Source organism: Nycticebus coucang, chromosome 3 (assembly GCF_027406575.1).
Source record: "Nycticebus coucang isolate mNycCou1 chromosome 3, mNycCou1.pri, whole genome shotgun sequence".
NCBI classification, from domain to species: domain Eukaryota; kingdom Metazoa; phylum Chordata; class Mammalia; order Primates; family Lorisidae; genus Nycticebus; species Nycticebus coucang.
This window is the reverse complement of record NC_069782.1, coordinates 27,186,416-27,201,271: the sequence shown is the minus strand read 5'-3', so window position 1 is coordinate 27,201,271 and position 14,856 is coordinate 27,186,416. Positions and strand designations below refer to the sequence as shown.

Sequence of the window (14,856 nt, the reverse complement as noted above, 5' to 3'; positions counted from 1 at the left end):
CCTCAGGATCATCTATGAATAGTCACTTTTTCTCTTTCCAAGTTCCTGTCAAATACCTATGAAATTTCTGAGGAGGCCCCTCCTTCTGAAGAGTTTTGTGCAAAGCCAATAAAAAGTTGGCATTGTTTAAGAATCAGCAAAATGGGATCATGTTTGGAAAGGAAAATGAAACTGTCACAAAAGACAAAGGGCAAAGCAAGGGTCATGTGAGGATAACTTCTTGAAAGCAGATAACAAACAGCTGATCCTACACAATTTCAGGTTCACGACAAAGCCCAGGGTGTGCTATCATAGTGACCTAAGGAACTCCACATTTAACATTTTATCCTTTTAAAAATATGTTTCATTATCACACCAACATTGTGAGTTTAGGAATTAACTTTAATTTTCAACTCAAGTCTAGAGAAAGTAAATGGCTCATTTAGGTTACCTCCATGAAGTCAGGGCTCGGGAGGTAAATTTGTAACTATGTGTGTGTACCCAGAGCCTCCTGCCATGCCTTGGAACATAGCAGGTGTCCAGTAAAAATCCTGCTGGGAAATGTGGCCGACCGGCAAATCCCCCAATCTTCTGTCTCCTGCTATTTGTACCACTAATAGATGGAGATAACTCCTGCTATAATAAACTGTTTTCTTTCTTTCTTTCTTTCTCTCTTTCTGTCTCTCTCACCCTGGGTAGAGTGCTGTGGCATCACAGCTTACACCAACCTCAAACTCTTGGGCTCAAGCGATTCTCTTGCTTCAGCCTTCCAAGTAGCTGGGACTACAGGCACCTGCCACAATGCCCAGCTATTTTTTGGTTGTAGTTGTCATTGTTGTTTGGCAGGCCTGGGCTGGATTCGAACCAGCCAGCTCTGGTGTACGTGGCTGGCACCCTAGCCGCTTGCGCTACAGGCGCCAAGCCAACTATCTTCTTTTTATTCTACCTGCAAGCTGCAATTTGTGCATCTACGACATGCCACCTTGGATGACCTCCAAGGGCAGCTCTGCCACTTAGGGAGCTGAGCATAGCTACCGAGAGCCTGCAGAGAGGCCTCAACATGCTCTTTCTTAAGCATTTAAGTTAATTCCAAGAGGATGGGTTATATCAACCTTAAAAGGTAAATGTGGAACACCACAGTATTGAAAGAGGAAAGTTACTTTTTAATAGTGGAGTCTTAAAACTGCTTTCCAAACTTACTGATGGGACTGGCTTTACTTAGCAGTTTAGCCGTAAGAAAATGCGGTACAAGATGTGAATTCTGTAGAATTCTCTAGACCAGCCTTCTGGTAGTAATCATATCTACAAAACAGAATGAGCATGAGGACTCACAAAAAAGGAGAAAAAACCCCAGGTGTTAATTTTCTCATTGAAATAGCCAAACTTTCAATCACAGTACACTTTGTACAATCCACCCATTAACACCTAGTTATGTAAAGACACAAGTGTTTGATGCTACAATTTTTCTTGCATGAGGCATGGTTTTAAAGAAAATATCTTCACAATGCTACACACTGCTCCTTGGTCTACAATGGCATGAGCTTGCTGAGTCCCCCTTAAAAATTCGCCAGCCCTATATCTCAGAGGTGGTGGGTTCAAACCCAGCCCCGGCCAAAAACCACAAAAAAAAAATTTTTTTTTTCTTTTCTCTTTTCAATTTCTGGAATGAATAGGGGCTTTCTGGTAATGCCATCTGACCTCATATTTTGGAGATATGTTGGGGATAACAAGGCATATAATTGCTTTATAAAAGAAATCGTTTTTCGGTTTCAATAAATAGTGCTAGGTGTTGGGAGAGAGTCTACTCAATACCTAATCTGAATTAAGGAGAACAAAGAAATATTTAACACTATTCAAGTTAGTCCCAAACTGAGATATTGGTTCTAAGAGATGATGAGAAAATTATTTATTTATTTATTTATATTTTTTTTTTATTGTTGGTATTTATTTATTTATTTTTTTTGTAGAGACAGAGTCTCACTGTACCGCCCTCGGGTAGAGTGGCCGTGGCATCACACGGCTCACAACAACCTCCAACTCTTGGGCTTACGTGATTCTCTTGCCTCAGCCTCCCGAGCAGCTGGGACTACAGGCGCCCGCCACAACGCCCGGCTATTTTTTTGTTGCAGTTTGGCCAGGGCTGGGTTTGAACCCGCCACCCTTGGCATATGGGGCCAGCGCCCTACTCACTGAGCTACAGGCGCCGCCCGAAAATAATTTATTTAAAAAGAAAACTTATATAGCAGTTGGTCACAGAGGTAGACTGATTTTGTTACTCCCAAGAAAATAGTATACTGTCCCCAGATTCTGCCAGCAGGCTACCCAGTTGTGATGGGATAACTAGCTATATAAAGCCTAGAGTTTGCCAAGGGCAAATTGGTTCCTCAGGTAAAGCACAAATAAGTCACCAGCTTGACAGCAGAATCAAAAGCAGTTTTTTCCCCACTAACACAACAGAGAGCTCAGAGTCCCCTAAAAAAAAAAAAAAAAAAAGAGCTGCTTTCTTGCCAATACTGGTCGAAAGTGGAATTCTTTAAGAAAAATTCAGCATGGCTCAGCACCTGTGTCTCAAGTGGCTAAGGCACCAGCCATATACACCTGAGCTGGTGGGTTCGCATCCAGCCCCGGCCTGCCAAACAACAATGACAACTGCAACCAAAAAATAGGCAGGCATTTTGTGGTGGGCACCTATAGTCCCAGCTACTTGGGAGGCTGAGGCAAGAGAATGGCTTAAGCCCAGGAGTTGGAAGTTGCTGTGAGCTGTGATGCCACGGCACTCTACCCAGGGCGACAGCGTAAAGCTCTGTCTCAAAAAAAAGAAAAGGAAAAATTCAGCCAAGGCTTCCTCCTTCAACCCCACCAAGGCAGGCAATGGAATTTTATTTCTAAAATGAATGTTTTAATAATACTGTTTTTTGATAACTATATCATAAAAATGTGACTTTGCCATGTGAAATGTTGACAGAATGGAATTAATTTCAGCTGGAGATTTTATTTCATATTCTTCTGTATATGTCATGAAATCTCAAATTTATGAGACTAGAGGAGCCAGAGAAGTCCCTAGATCCAGACGATATCCCCTTGCTCCTAAGTGTGGCCCTCTGAGAGCAGGTCTTGCCCCACCTCGGATCTAATAAATCAGAACCTGCTTTTTTACAAGCCTCCCAGTGATTAGTATGTATATTTGTGTCCCATTTCATCCAGCTGTAACTCTCCCAGCGCACAGACAGGTCAGCAGCCAGCTGGTGGTATCTGAGACTGAGAATCACTCTGGTCAAAGCCAGGGAGCACGCTCAGCCTGAGAGCCCACAAAGAAAATCCACTTGCTACTCTCAGAACAGGGACTGGGAGGAGGGCAAGCAGACCAGATGTTCCCACATTTGATCAACTGTTGGTTCGAATGCCTGACCAAGGCAGGATCTTGCTGATCAACAGAGAAGGGAAAGCTCCAAGCTGAGGCTGTAACGTTGATGATGTAAACCTACAGCTATCGCTTGGAGAAGGCCTGAAAAGAAGCAAACCCCAGGGAAACAAGACTGAGCGATGGAAAGAGACCAAGTCCCCATCACCTTAGCTGTGCCCCAAAGTGTGGGGCCACTAACTCCAGGGGCACCATTCACACAACATACAACGTTACTGTGTCCCCTGATGCTGTGCAACAACCTGTCAGCCTGCCCTAAATCCAGTTCTTCCTGAAGCACTTTTTTATTTTTTTATCTTTTTGAGACTGAGTCTCCATCACCCTGGGGTTCAGTGCTGTGGTGGCATCATAGCTTACAGCAACCTCAAACACCTGAGCTCAAGTGATCCTCTTGCCTCAGCCTCCTGAGCAGCTGGGACTACAGGCACCTACCATGACACCTGGCTAATTTTTTCCATTTTTAGTAGAGATGGGGTCTCCCTCTTGCTGAGGCTGGTCTTGAATTCCTGGGCTCAAACGATCCACCCATTTTGGCCTCCCAAGTGCTAGGATTACAGGCAGGAGACACTACGCTTGGCTCATAGCAAATTTTGATACTGGACTTTTGTATATGTACCCACCATTTTCTCCTCCCCACCCCCCCTTTTTTCTTTTTTTTTTTTTTTTAATTTTGGCGTAAGCCTTTTGATGTAGATTTTCTGTGACTTACAACTGAAAGACTGCTCATGGGGTCAGTTTCCAAAATACTCATGTTTATCCCCAGACCAAAACTGTCTCCCCTTACAAGAGACAGACTCAGATATGGCCTTGGTGAAGACTGGGATGAGGAAAGGAGGTACAGGGTGTGTGTTCTTAGGCACTTCTAGGAGGGAGAAAATGAATCCATCTTCCATGGGAGGGCAGTATGGCAATTTCTATTAAAATTTACAAGAATATATCATTTGGCCCAATAATTCTATTTCTGCAAACTGATTCTATGGATAATTCGGCACATGTGCCCAAAGGTTTATGTTGAAGGATATTTACTTAACTATTGCTGAGATAAGAAAAGGCTGCTTAAGTAAATGATGGTCCATCGAAACAATGGAACAAACACTCTATAGTTATGAAAAAAGAATATGGCAGGACTATGTGTGCTGTCCTGGAACAATCCCTAAGATAAGGAAAACCCAGTGAGGTATGGAAGAAGGTGTATAGTGTGTACCACTCATGTAAATAAAAAGGATGAATAGATATATGTGTGGATATGTGTACAGACACATGACTATAATATCTCTATAGAACTAGACAGGTAATAGTGGTTGTTTTGGGGAAGGGTCCTGGGTTGGGAATGAGACCTACTTCATGTCTTTTAAATTTTGAAAATACTGTACGCATCTATTACATAAGGCCGTGGCAGGTATGGAACGTTTCTCTCTTCTTTCTTTTAGAATTAGAGAAAATGAGAATTCATGTCCCAAACAAGAAGCCTGGAGACTGAGTAATCGGCACCCCCTCTTCTTTAATTAGGCCAGGAGCCGAGCATGTCATACTCAAAAATGAAAAATCAGTGAAAGTAATTGGCGGGGATAGGGAGCTGCAGTGGGAGTGGGGATTGCTTCTCCAGGAGCAGAAGTGCACAAAAATCCAGTCCTGGAAACATCTGTCCTGCTGTTAGGTGCTGCAGGGAATCTGCAGAAGTTCCCATCCATCAAACAAGCCCGTGGGTAATTCCTTTCTCTCATGTGGCATGAATCCTCTATGGCCTCTGGCCTGCCCTGTTGGCCAGTCAGAATTACTGAGCCCTCCCTTCAGAACAACACTTATTTTGAAGGTCTTCCCTTATTCTTTTCCACCCTCCACTATTACATGAACAGCTGGAAACATCTAAAGCTTCAAGCGGTTTAAACAAAAAGTCAAGGTAAGGCCATGCGTTGATTGCTAAGCTGACCCTCCTGATTATCTGAGTGTGAGATAGTCCCAGCCACGAGGCTGTGTGATCTGCAGTGGCCACTATGTACTCACTGGGGCTGAAACAGAAAACACAGGAACACATCAGGGTGACCCGAGATGCTCAGAGCCAAGTCTACCCACCCAGTGACAGCTGCTGTGGAGAGTGGCTCACGGACTGGCATTTGAGTCGGCTATCATTTTACAGCTTTAAAATGTGCAATCCCAGCATGATGCGGCTGTTGTTTCCATCAAGCTATAATTCATCTACAAATTACCTCTCCTCCACTGAGTCAATTAAATGATGTTTTGGAAGTAATTGGAGCCTAACTTTCAGGATTAGAAATTCATTCTCTTCTTCCCCAGCAAAGCTCCTCCCCAACCCCCATGATATATTTTACTGGTTATAAGAATAATTGCTTGGCAGCCTTCTGAAATTGATGTGTGTTTACATGGGGGTCGGGGAGGAGGACAGTGAGTGGAGAAGGTGGCACATGTTTGCTATCAGAGGACCCAGAATTGATTTTGATGCTTTCCCTAATGAACAACTCAAAGTTTGTAAGTTTTGCCTTTCTAGGCCTCCGACTTCTCATCTGCCCCCCTCCCTCCAGAATGAGGGAGAATCTCAGGCTTTTCTGCATCATTTATCAGCCCTTGGATCCAGAGCACCCCAAGAGGCAGGGTGGCATCTAGAAAGATCTCAAGGTTTTGCTGTTTTGAATGTTACTGCTGGATCTGAGTGTGTGTGTTTCTTTTACCACGCCTCTCTCAGGAAATGCTTAGGGATTACTTACTGAACCGAGCAGCCACTGTCTGTATTCCAGCTGCCCATGGGAATGTGCATATGTTTAGTTTAAACATAAATGAACAGTTCAAGGATGAAATTTTGTAGACCATGCATTTTAAATGGATTCAACATGAACTACTTTCTATGATCATTTAAGTTTCTTGGTAAGTTGAGGAGAATGTGTGGGTACTTTCATTTGGAGAGATTTTTTTTTTTTTTTTTTGGTAGAGACAGGGTCTCACTTTATGGCCCTCGGTAGAGTGCCGTGGCCTCACACAGCTCACAGCAACCTCCAACTCCTGGGCTTAAGCGATTCTCTTGCCTCAGCCTCCCGAGTAGCTGGGACTACAGGCGCCTGCCACAACGCCCGGCTATTTTTTGGTTGCAGTTTGGCCGGGGCCGGGTTTGAACCCGCCACCCTGGGTATATGGGGCCGGCGCCTTACCGACTGAGCCACAGGTGCCGCCCACATTTGGAGAGATTTTTAAAAGTACGTGGCCAGTTCTACTTAGAGCTAGAGTCGGTTTAACCTTGCTAGGAACCTCTCAACGTTGGGCAATAGTGAAGCAAGCCCCAGGAGGGCTCCACACCGTGACATGCTGTCTGGGTGAACAGCTTCACCTCTGCTTCACTCTCATCTTCCCACTCCCTCCTTTATTCCATAGGATGTGATGTGACGTCCCCACGGGTGCCAGATAACCCACCTATCTGGAGATTTCCTTAAGCAGATTAGGTCTGGGCAGCTGCAAACCGAATCTGGCCTTGTTCACTTTTCGTGTGGTCAGTTAACATGTGGTTGGGTTAGGCTGCATTCCAGACAGCAGTCCTGATAACCACAAAAAAATCCTCAACAGTCCGTGATCAGGTTTGAGTCACTGCTATACTTGTAGCAACAATGCCGATGTTTGATTTATAGTAAGTACCAATAAAAGCTGAATGAAGTAAAAAAATAGAACTGATTTCCTTTTTGAGAGACCTATTAAGCCAAATCAATGGCAGCATCTAATTTTAATCCCAAGAGATGAATTTAAAAATCCAAGGGTGGGGGAGGATGAGAGTGCTGGCTGACAATTCCTAACTCAGCACTTTCCTGTCCATTCTTATTTCATCCTGGCAACAACCTTGCAATGTAGGTGAAACGCGTACTAATATCCTTATTTTACAGATGAGAAATTGGGCGCAGAGAAGTTGTGATTTTCCAATTCTGTCTTTCTACTTCACCAGCGCGTAAGAAACTATAGTTGCTGCTGCTTATTTTTTAATTCCGACGTACCCTCAAACAAGTACACACCACCCGGGACGTCTTCCTTCATTCACGACTGCCTCAGTCTCCACGCACTGTGGTGTCTGTTTAGAGTCAGACACACCTGGGTCAGGGCCCCTTACTACCTATGTGACGGTGGACAAAGTGAAGCTCTCTCTGCCTTTCCTTATCCCCCTCTCTCCCAACCTTTCTAAGCCTTCACTTCCTCATCTGTAAAGTGAGAATAACAATACTGAGCAGGGTTATTTGAAGGATGAAATGAGATAATGCAGGGAAGGTGCTTAATACAAAGCTTGGCAACACAGTCTCTACCCAGGGAATGACAGCTTCCTCGTTAGCAGGACAGAATGGAGGGAGGAACGGTGATCTGGCACTCTGCGTTGGAATGGAGGGACAGTTCGGAGTCACACGTAGTTCTTAGTTCAGACTTGATTCCCAATCGAAAGTGCTTAGAATCGCTGACTACAAGTCACATAAAATAAGAAGACAGCAACATATATGGAGGTTTGTTGTATTTTTAAGCAGAACATGTTTATTTATTTATATACACACATTGGGGAAACATACACTCTCGTACCCTGAAACAAACTTCACAATGAATAACTAAAAGATGTAAAATTGATTTAAGAAAAATAACAGCCGGGTGGATTTCTCTTCATCACGACTAAGCACCACAAGTGACAGAACCAGATTCATCCAGACGTGGCTCTAGATCCACTACCAGTGAAATTTCATCCCCTGGAGGTTCCACCACACAGGACAAAACTGATCAGGTTCAGGTCCAGAAATCAGTTCTGACTCCTCTATTACAGTGTGACGCTGTGACACCTGCTGAAAGCCCTTCCATGTGTTTCACAGCTTGGAACTTCAAGAGATTCCAAGGATAATGACAGTTAACAATAAGGAAACATCTTATTTATTTATTTATTTATTTTTGAGACAAGAGTCTTCACTATGTCACCCTCACGTAGAGTGCTGTGGCATCACAGCTCACAGCAACCTCCAACTCTTGGGCTTAAGAGATTCTCTTGCCTCAGCCTCCCAAGTAGCTGGGAGGTGCCCACCACAACACCTGGCTATTTTTTGTTGCTGTTGTTTAGCTGGCCTGGGCCAGGCTCAAACCCGCCACCTTTGGTGTATGTGCCTGGCACCATAGCCACTGTGCTACAGGCGCCATGCCAAAACATCCTTTTTAAAAATGGGAAGCAATTAATACAGTAATCAATGACCTGATATATTCCTTTGTAATAATTCCATAATGAACGTGGACACTGGAGGTGGACTATCTAAATTTAAACTCAGACTGTACCACTCCCCACTTTTTAGCTGTGTGATTGAGCAACTTATTTTATCTCTCTGTGCTTAAGTTTTCTACCTATAAAAGCAGAATAATGAAAGCACATACTTTGTAAGATCTCTGTGAGTATCAAATGAGGTAACTGATATAGAACTTTTAGAAAGGTAGTTAGCGGCTCAGCTCAGCGCCTGAGGCTCAAGTGGCTAAGGCGCCAGCCACATACACCTGAGCTGGCGGGTTCGAATCCAGCCTGGGCCTGCCAAACAACAATGATGGCTGCAACCAAAAAAATAGCTGGGCGTTGTGGCGGGCGCCTGTAATCCCTGCTACTTGGGAGGCAGAGGCAGGAGACTTGCTTGAGCCCAGGAGTTGGAGGTTGCTGTGAGCTGTGATGCCACGGCACTCTACCCAGGGTGACAGCTTGAGGCTCTGTCTCAGAAAAAAAAGAAAGAAAGGTAGTTAGCATATGACAATTAATAAATGGTATCTATTGTTATACTGATGGGCATATACATCAAAATACACCCACTTCACAGATGTCCACCAGTCTCACCTTAACTCCATCCTTTCTCAATATCCAGCCAGTGTTTCCACCAGCACAATGGCAAGATTTCTCTTGCATTCCCTGGTCCCAACTGCTTGAGACTGTACTGGCATAAAGCACAGTAGGTCCTCACTTAATTTTGATGATAGGCTCTTGGAAACTGCGACTTTCCGTGAACAAACACACAGGGAAACCAATTTTATGATAGGCCAATTGATGGAAACAGGAGTTACTGTATTCCTACAGCATATTTCTGGTCACAAAAACATCAGTAAACTTCTAAATAAAGATCCTTAACACTTCCAATACTAAACGTTGAAATAAACATAAGCTATATGTACATTTAAGAGAGAGTAATAAAAATAGGTAAGATACCCACTTATTCCAGTTCAGGGTCTTGGGTGGTCAGAGCCTGTCCCAGCAGCTCAGGGCGTGAGGCGGCAACCAGCCCCACCAGACTGAATGCCACCCCGCCACAGGGCCACGGGCACGCACTCACTGAGAGGACACAGACGTGCCATTTCACCTAACATGCTCATCTGTAGGAACGGGAACTGGAGCACCCAGAGAAAGACCTGGGGAGACAGGAGCCCTGGCTCAGCATGGAGACTTTTCCTCAAGTTTTTAAAGAAACAAGAAATGATGTTATTCCAGGGCCTGCTGAGGTTGCTCCAAAAATATCTGATAAGTGAGTGAAATGACAGCAACCTTCTAAAGCACTTTGAAAATACATCAGGAAAAGTCACCGATGACTGTGTTCCTTAAGGGCTAGGAGACAAACAGAATGGCTTGAGATTGTTTTTCTTCCCTCGCCCCCCCCTCCCCCATGATAAAAGGGAACCAAACAGCAGCAGATACTGAATGGTGGGCTGGAATTAAATTGTATCAACTTCCCAGCAGTAACAGAGAGAGCACTGCCCTAGCGCCAAGGCAGGTCGCCTGTTCACCACCCTCTGCTTGTAAAAAACAAACGGCTCTCTCACATAAATTCTCCTACCAATATTCACCAGTTACTAAGACTTCATGTTATGTAAGATCACAGAAAAGCAACGGGAATCCAACAAAGCTTTCTCTAGCTTTCACAAAAGTTTGGCCCCAAACAGAATGCAACAGGGAGAGCTTGATTTCCAGCAGGTGAACACCCTTAGCTATTTCTGTTAAAAGAGAAAGACTCTTAAAAAAAACAACATAAAAACAATACCATTTTTTCACCTAAAGTATATCAAAACTTCAATATTTATACTTCAAGTTCTCCAGGGCTTAAATCCCAACAGTCTCAAAAATATCATTTTTTCTGGAAGAAGAAAAAGCTTATATGAATTAAATTTAACAGAGTTATCTTGAACAAAGAATAATTCATAAATCTGGCATCTCCCAGAACCAGAAGAGGTTCAGAGAGCTCTGCTCCATGACTGTGCAGGGAGTATTTACAGACAGAAAACAGAAATGAGATTCATAAACAGCTGGGTAGGTTACACCTCAGCATTTGAACACTAGTCAGTCTGTGACTGGCTGACACTCACCTGTTTGCTACAAAATGTATTCCTAAATTAGGTCTATCAAATTTGTTTATATACTAAGTTAGGCCGTTACTTCGTTAAGAAGTGACTCAAGATATGGCAGGTCTCAGGCCAGATTTAGTCTACTTTAACATATTTTACAGTTTTTTGGAAGCAGGATTCAAGGAAGATCAAAAATAGTACAGCCATTTCCTGATAGGCCCTTTAAATCTCTCAATTCTATAGGTTTTCCTTCTGTATTATTATTTTCTTGTAATTTGTTATAGCTAAAAGTTTACATACCTTATTTAAAACTGACCATAAATGTGTTTTTTTAACTAAGTCAAAAGGAAGCATATATTAAATGGCTGAGAGCACAGCATTGAGTTCCTTCACTACTGTCAAAATAAAAAAGGAGTGGCAAGACCAGCGTCGTTAGAGGGTGCTCCTCTGTCCCCCCAAAACAACTGGACAAGAGTGTGTCAATATATAAAATTGTTTAAATTTACAAAACTGGTGAATTGTCTGTAGTATGTGACACAGATGGCAGTGCAGAGTGTCACCAGCGATGTCATCAGAGATCTGTCCGAGGAAACAGATTAGCTCAGCTGTAAGTGTGTCTTGGTCTAGCCTTCGTTAAGAATGTCTGCTTTCCTGGACAAGTAACTGCCACAAATTTGGATGCTGTGATTACATGTTAATACACTTTTTTGTTACATATTGAATCCATGGTAATTACAGACAATTTAACAGGTACAGTTCAATAGTGGATAAAATGTAACCCCACCTCCTCCCAAATAACCACCATACTGATCAGTAAGAATTCTTTTGTTTCCAAGTCAAAGAAGACCTCAGCCAAACTAGTTTAAATATAAAGGAAGGTTATATGTTTGGAAAGTTTAGAAGGTTCACTCTAGCAACTAGGCAATGTCACCAGTAGTCTGATTTCCTCTATTTTTCCTCTGACTGTCTTAGTATCATCTCTTTCTGTTTTTTTTGGCAGGAACTGGGTTTGAACCTGCCACCTCCAGCATATGGGGCCGGCGCCTTACTCCTTTGAGCCACAGACAATGCCCAGGATCATCTCTTTCTGAAACTAGCCTTATAATGGTTGCATGATAGCTACTACCTTCCAGTCCCAAGACCACAAATTTCTTGCTCAAGTTAAGCAAGAAGAAGAATATGTCTTTGTTCCAGCCTTCCCAGTGGCAGTAGTACTGAAAAATATTCTGATGTGCACAGATTAGGTCACGTGGCTGCCTTTGAACTTGCTGTGGCAAAGGGGATATAATATGCAAATTAGCTTACACCAGCACACATGCTCCACCTCCTAATCAAACTTCCCCAGAAAAACAGATCCCAGATGGAAATGGAAGCTATTAGGAAGACAGAAGGGAGAAATCATGTTGGATAACCAACCAATGAATGTCCACGGCCATCGCTGCTTATATTTGTTGTGCTGTGACTGTTCTTAAATACGGAAGAAGCTTCCAGTGTGGAGGTTAATGTAAGGTATTCTACAGAATGATGCCTCATACTTGGTAGATGCTAAAAACATTTGAGTTGAATATAAAACAGCTTTAAACATTTGAAGGCAGAATACCCAAAGATGCTTCCCAAATGGTAAGACCAAGAACAGCAAACTCACAGACTCTCTAGAGTCTTCATTTACATACACGTTTGAATCTCTTGGTTGGTTTTGCAAACAAGCAGCCCTCGGTTGTTCAAATATTTGTCACGGTTTCTTTCCTTATAATAGAAAGCAAAGAATCACACCACTCAGAAAGTCAAACTCATAGGGAGGAAAATAGTGGCTACCAGAGGCTGAAGAGGGAAACGGGGAATGCTTCAGTTAGGAGGAAACTTTGATACAATGACAGAATGATGGCTATCACTAACAATAATGTATTGCATATTTCAAAAATGCTAAAAATGTATTTTAAATGTCCTTATCCCAAAAGATAAGTATGTGAGATGATGAATACATTAATTACCTTGATTTAATCATTCCACAATGTAAACATGTATCAAAACAAATGTTTTACAAACAGTTCGTTGTACCCTAAAATATATACAATTATTATTTTTCAATTAAAAAGTTTTTGGGCTGGGTGCAGTGGCTCACACCTATAATCCTAGCAGTCTGGGAGGCCGAGGCATGTGGATTGAACTCACCCAATCGAGACCAATCTGAGCAAGAGTGAGACCCTGTCTCTAAAAAGAAAAATAGCCAGGCTTTGTGGGGGGTACCTGTAGGCCCAGGCTGAGGTGAGAGAATCGCTTGAGCCCAAGAATTTGACGTTGCTGTGACCTGTGATGCTATGGCACTCTACCAAGGGTGACAAAATAATACTGTCTCAAAAAAAAAAAAGAAAAAGGGTTTTAAAAGAATTATAATAAACAACTACATGCCCACATAAGAGAAAAACACAATTCAACTCGAGGTGGGGAGCAGCGAGGAGATAGGAGGGGGAAGGGGAATTGGTAAGCTCTCACCCAATGGGCACAGTGTGAGGGTTTATAACATACCTCCTAAGCGAAGGGCTCAACCACAACTTGAACTTTACTTAACAAATGCAAACAATGTATGTAGGAGACTGTGCACCAGGCTGAGAGTGAGTCAATCTCCTAGCTAGCAGGGAGACGTTTTGCAGCCCAGAAACAAGCCTCAAGCAACTGCATGTGTTAATGAGTTAAGATGAGGCGCTTGTTAGCAAACAGGTGTTATACTTTTGACATTTGTGGTGCAACAGGTGGGAGTCCAGCCGTGGGGAAAGAGCAGGTAGTGATCATTAAGCACAGAGCTCCAGTGCGTGGGCCCCTCACACCTGTTGTATAAAAGGCCACGACAGAGGTTACTCAGGGCTCTCCCTGCACCTCTGGGAAGCCGACCTCCTGCAGGCATGTACCTTCAATCTGTTGTCCCGGCTATTTTTATTCGTGAGGTGACGGGGTGCCACAGTGGGCACTGACAAATGTACCCTAATCATTTATCCCCTCATATAAATCTGAAATCATACAATGCCCTGGCACTGTAATCAAATCAGAGCTGAGTTGGGCCTGCAGAGGTAAAGTGAGGACCTCCTCCCACTGACCTAGTCCTCCTTCCCACTTAATAGCAGTAACTCTTTTATAATAGCCTGGATAGGCCTAGTAACAGGGATTTTACAACCTCACAGGATATAATCTTTCTCTAATTTGCGTTCCTGATGCTAAAACAATTTCTCACTATTGAACACAAAAGTCTGATTTCCTGTGATGCCCACTCTGTGGACCAAAACCTGCTCTTGCAAGTTGACATGTCAAGTCTCATCCCGCTCAGCTCTCCAGCCTTTCACTTGACATTTCCAGGTCTTTGACTACTGCTCCACAGACCTGGTCTCTGTGGCTTACCACCCTGCTCCCTTCCACGGGGTATGTTTTGGGGCTTTAAAAATATACCCTTGATGACTCAGCACCTTTACACAGTGGTTACAGCATCAGCCACATATACCAAGGCTGGCGGGTTCAAACCCAGCCTGGGCCAGCTAAACAACAATGACAACTGCAACAAAAAATAGCTGGGCATTGTGGTGGGTGCCTGTAGGCCCAGCTACTTGGGAGGCTGAGGCAAGAGAATTGCTTAAGCCCAAGAGTTTAAAGTTGTTTTGGGCTGTGACACCACAGCACTCTACCAAGGGTGACACAGTGAGACACTGTCTCAAAAAAACAAAATGTCCTTGACAACCAGGGAAATGTGCTAATTGCTCACTGTCTACTATTATTTATTTCTCAACTGGCTTTGATCAACACACCAACACCCATGTTCCATCCCGTTTTCACCTTTGAGCCCTCAGCCTAGGAAATGCCCATCTAAGCCCTTCTCTTGAACCTTTTTGCTCTATATCCACAGTTTGGGTTATCTTCTCCCTTCCATATACCATATTCTCCCCACGAACACCCTATACCTGTGATCTGTTCCAGCAGATAACGGTGCCTGTCCTGATGCTGCCGCTCTTCCCAGTTCAGCCCAAAGGCATGAAAAAGTGCCTCCTTTTATCTGGATCCTTCCTAACACAGCATTGAACAATCCAGATGCACGTGGGTCAGCTCAGAGCTCCCTTCCCACTCCACACAGCACTTCTTTTTTTTTGAGA

At 43.5% G+C, this 14,856-nt stretch overlaps 1 protein-coding gene across 1 annotated transcript in view; it reads right to left on the bottom strand.

The window, feature by feature from the left end:
* Window positions 1-14,856, bottom strand: part of TMCC3 (transmembrane and coiled-coil domain family 3) — a 233,763-nt gene that overhangs the window by 131,082 nt on the left and 87,825 nt on the right. The gene's annotated exons all lie outside the window — the stretch shown is intronic.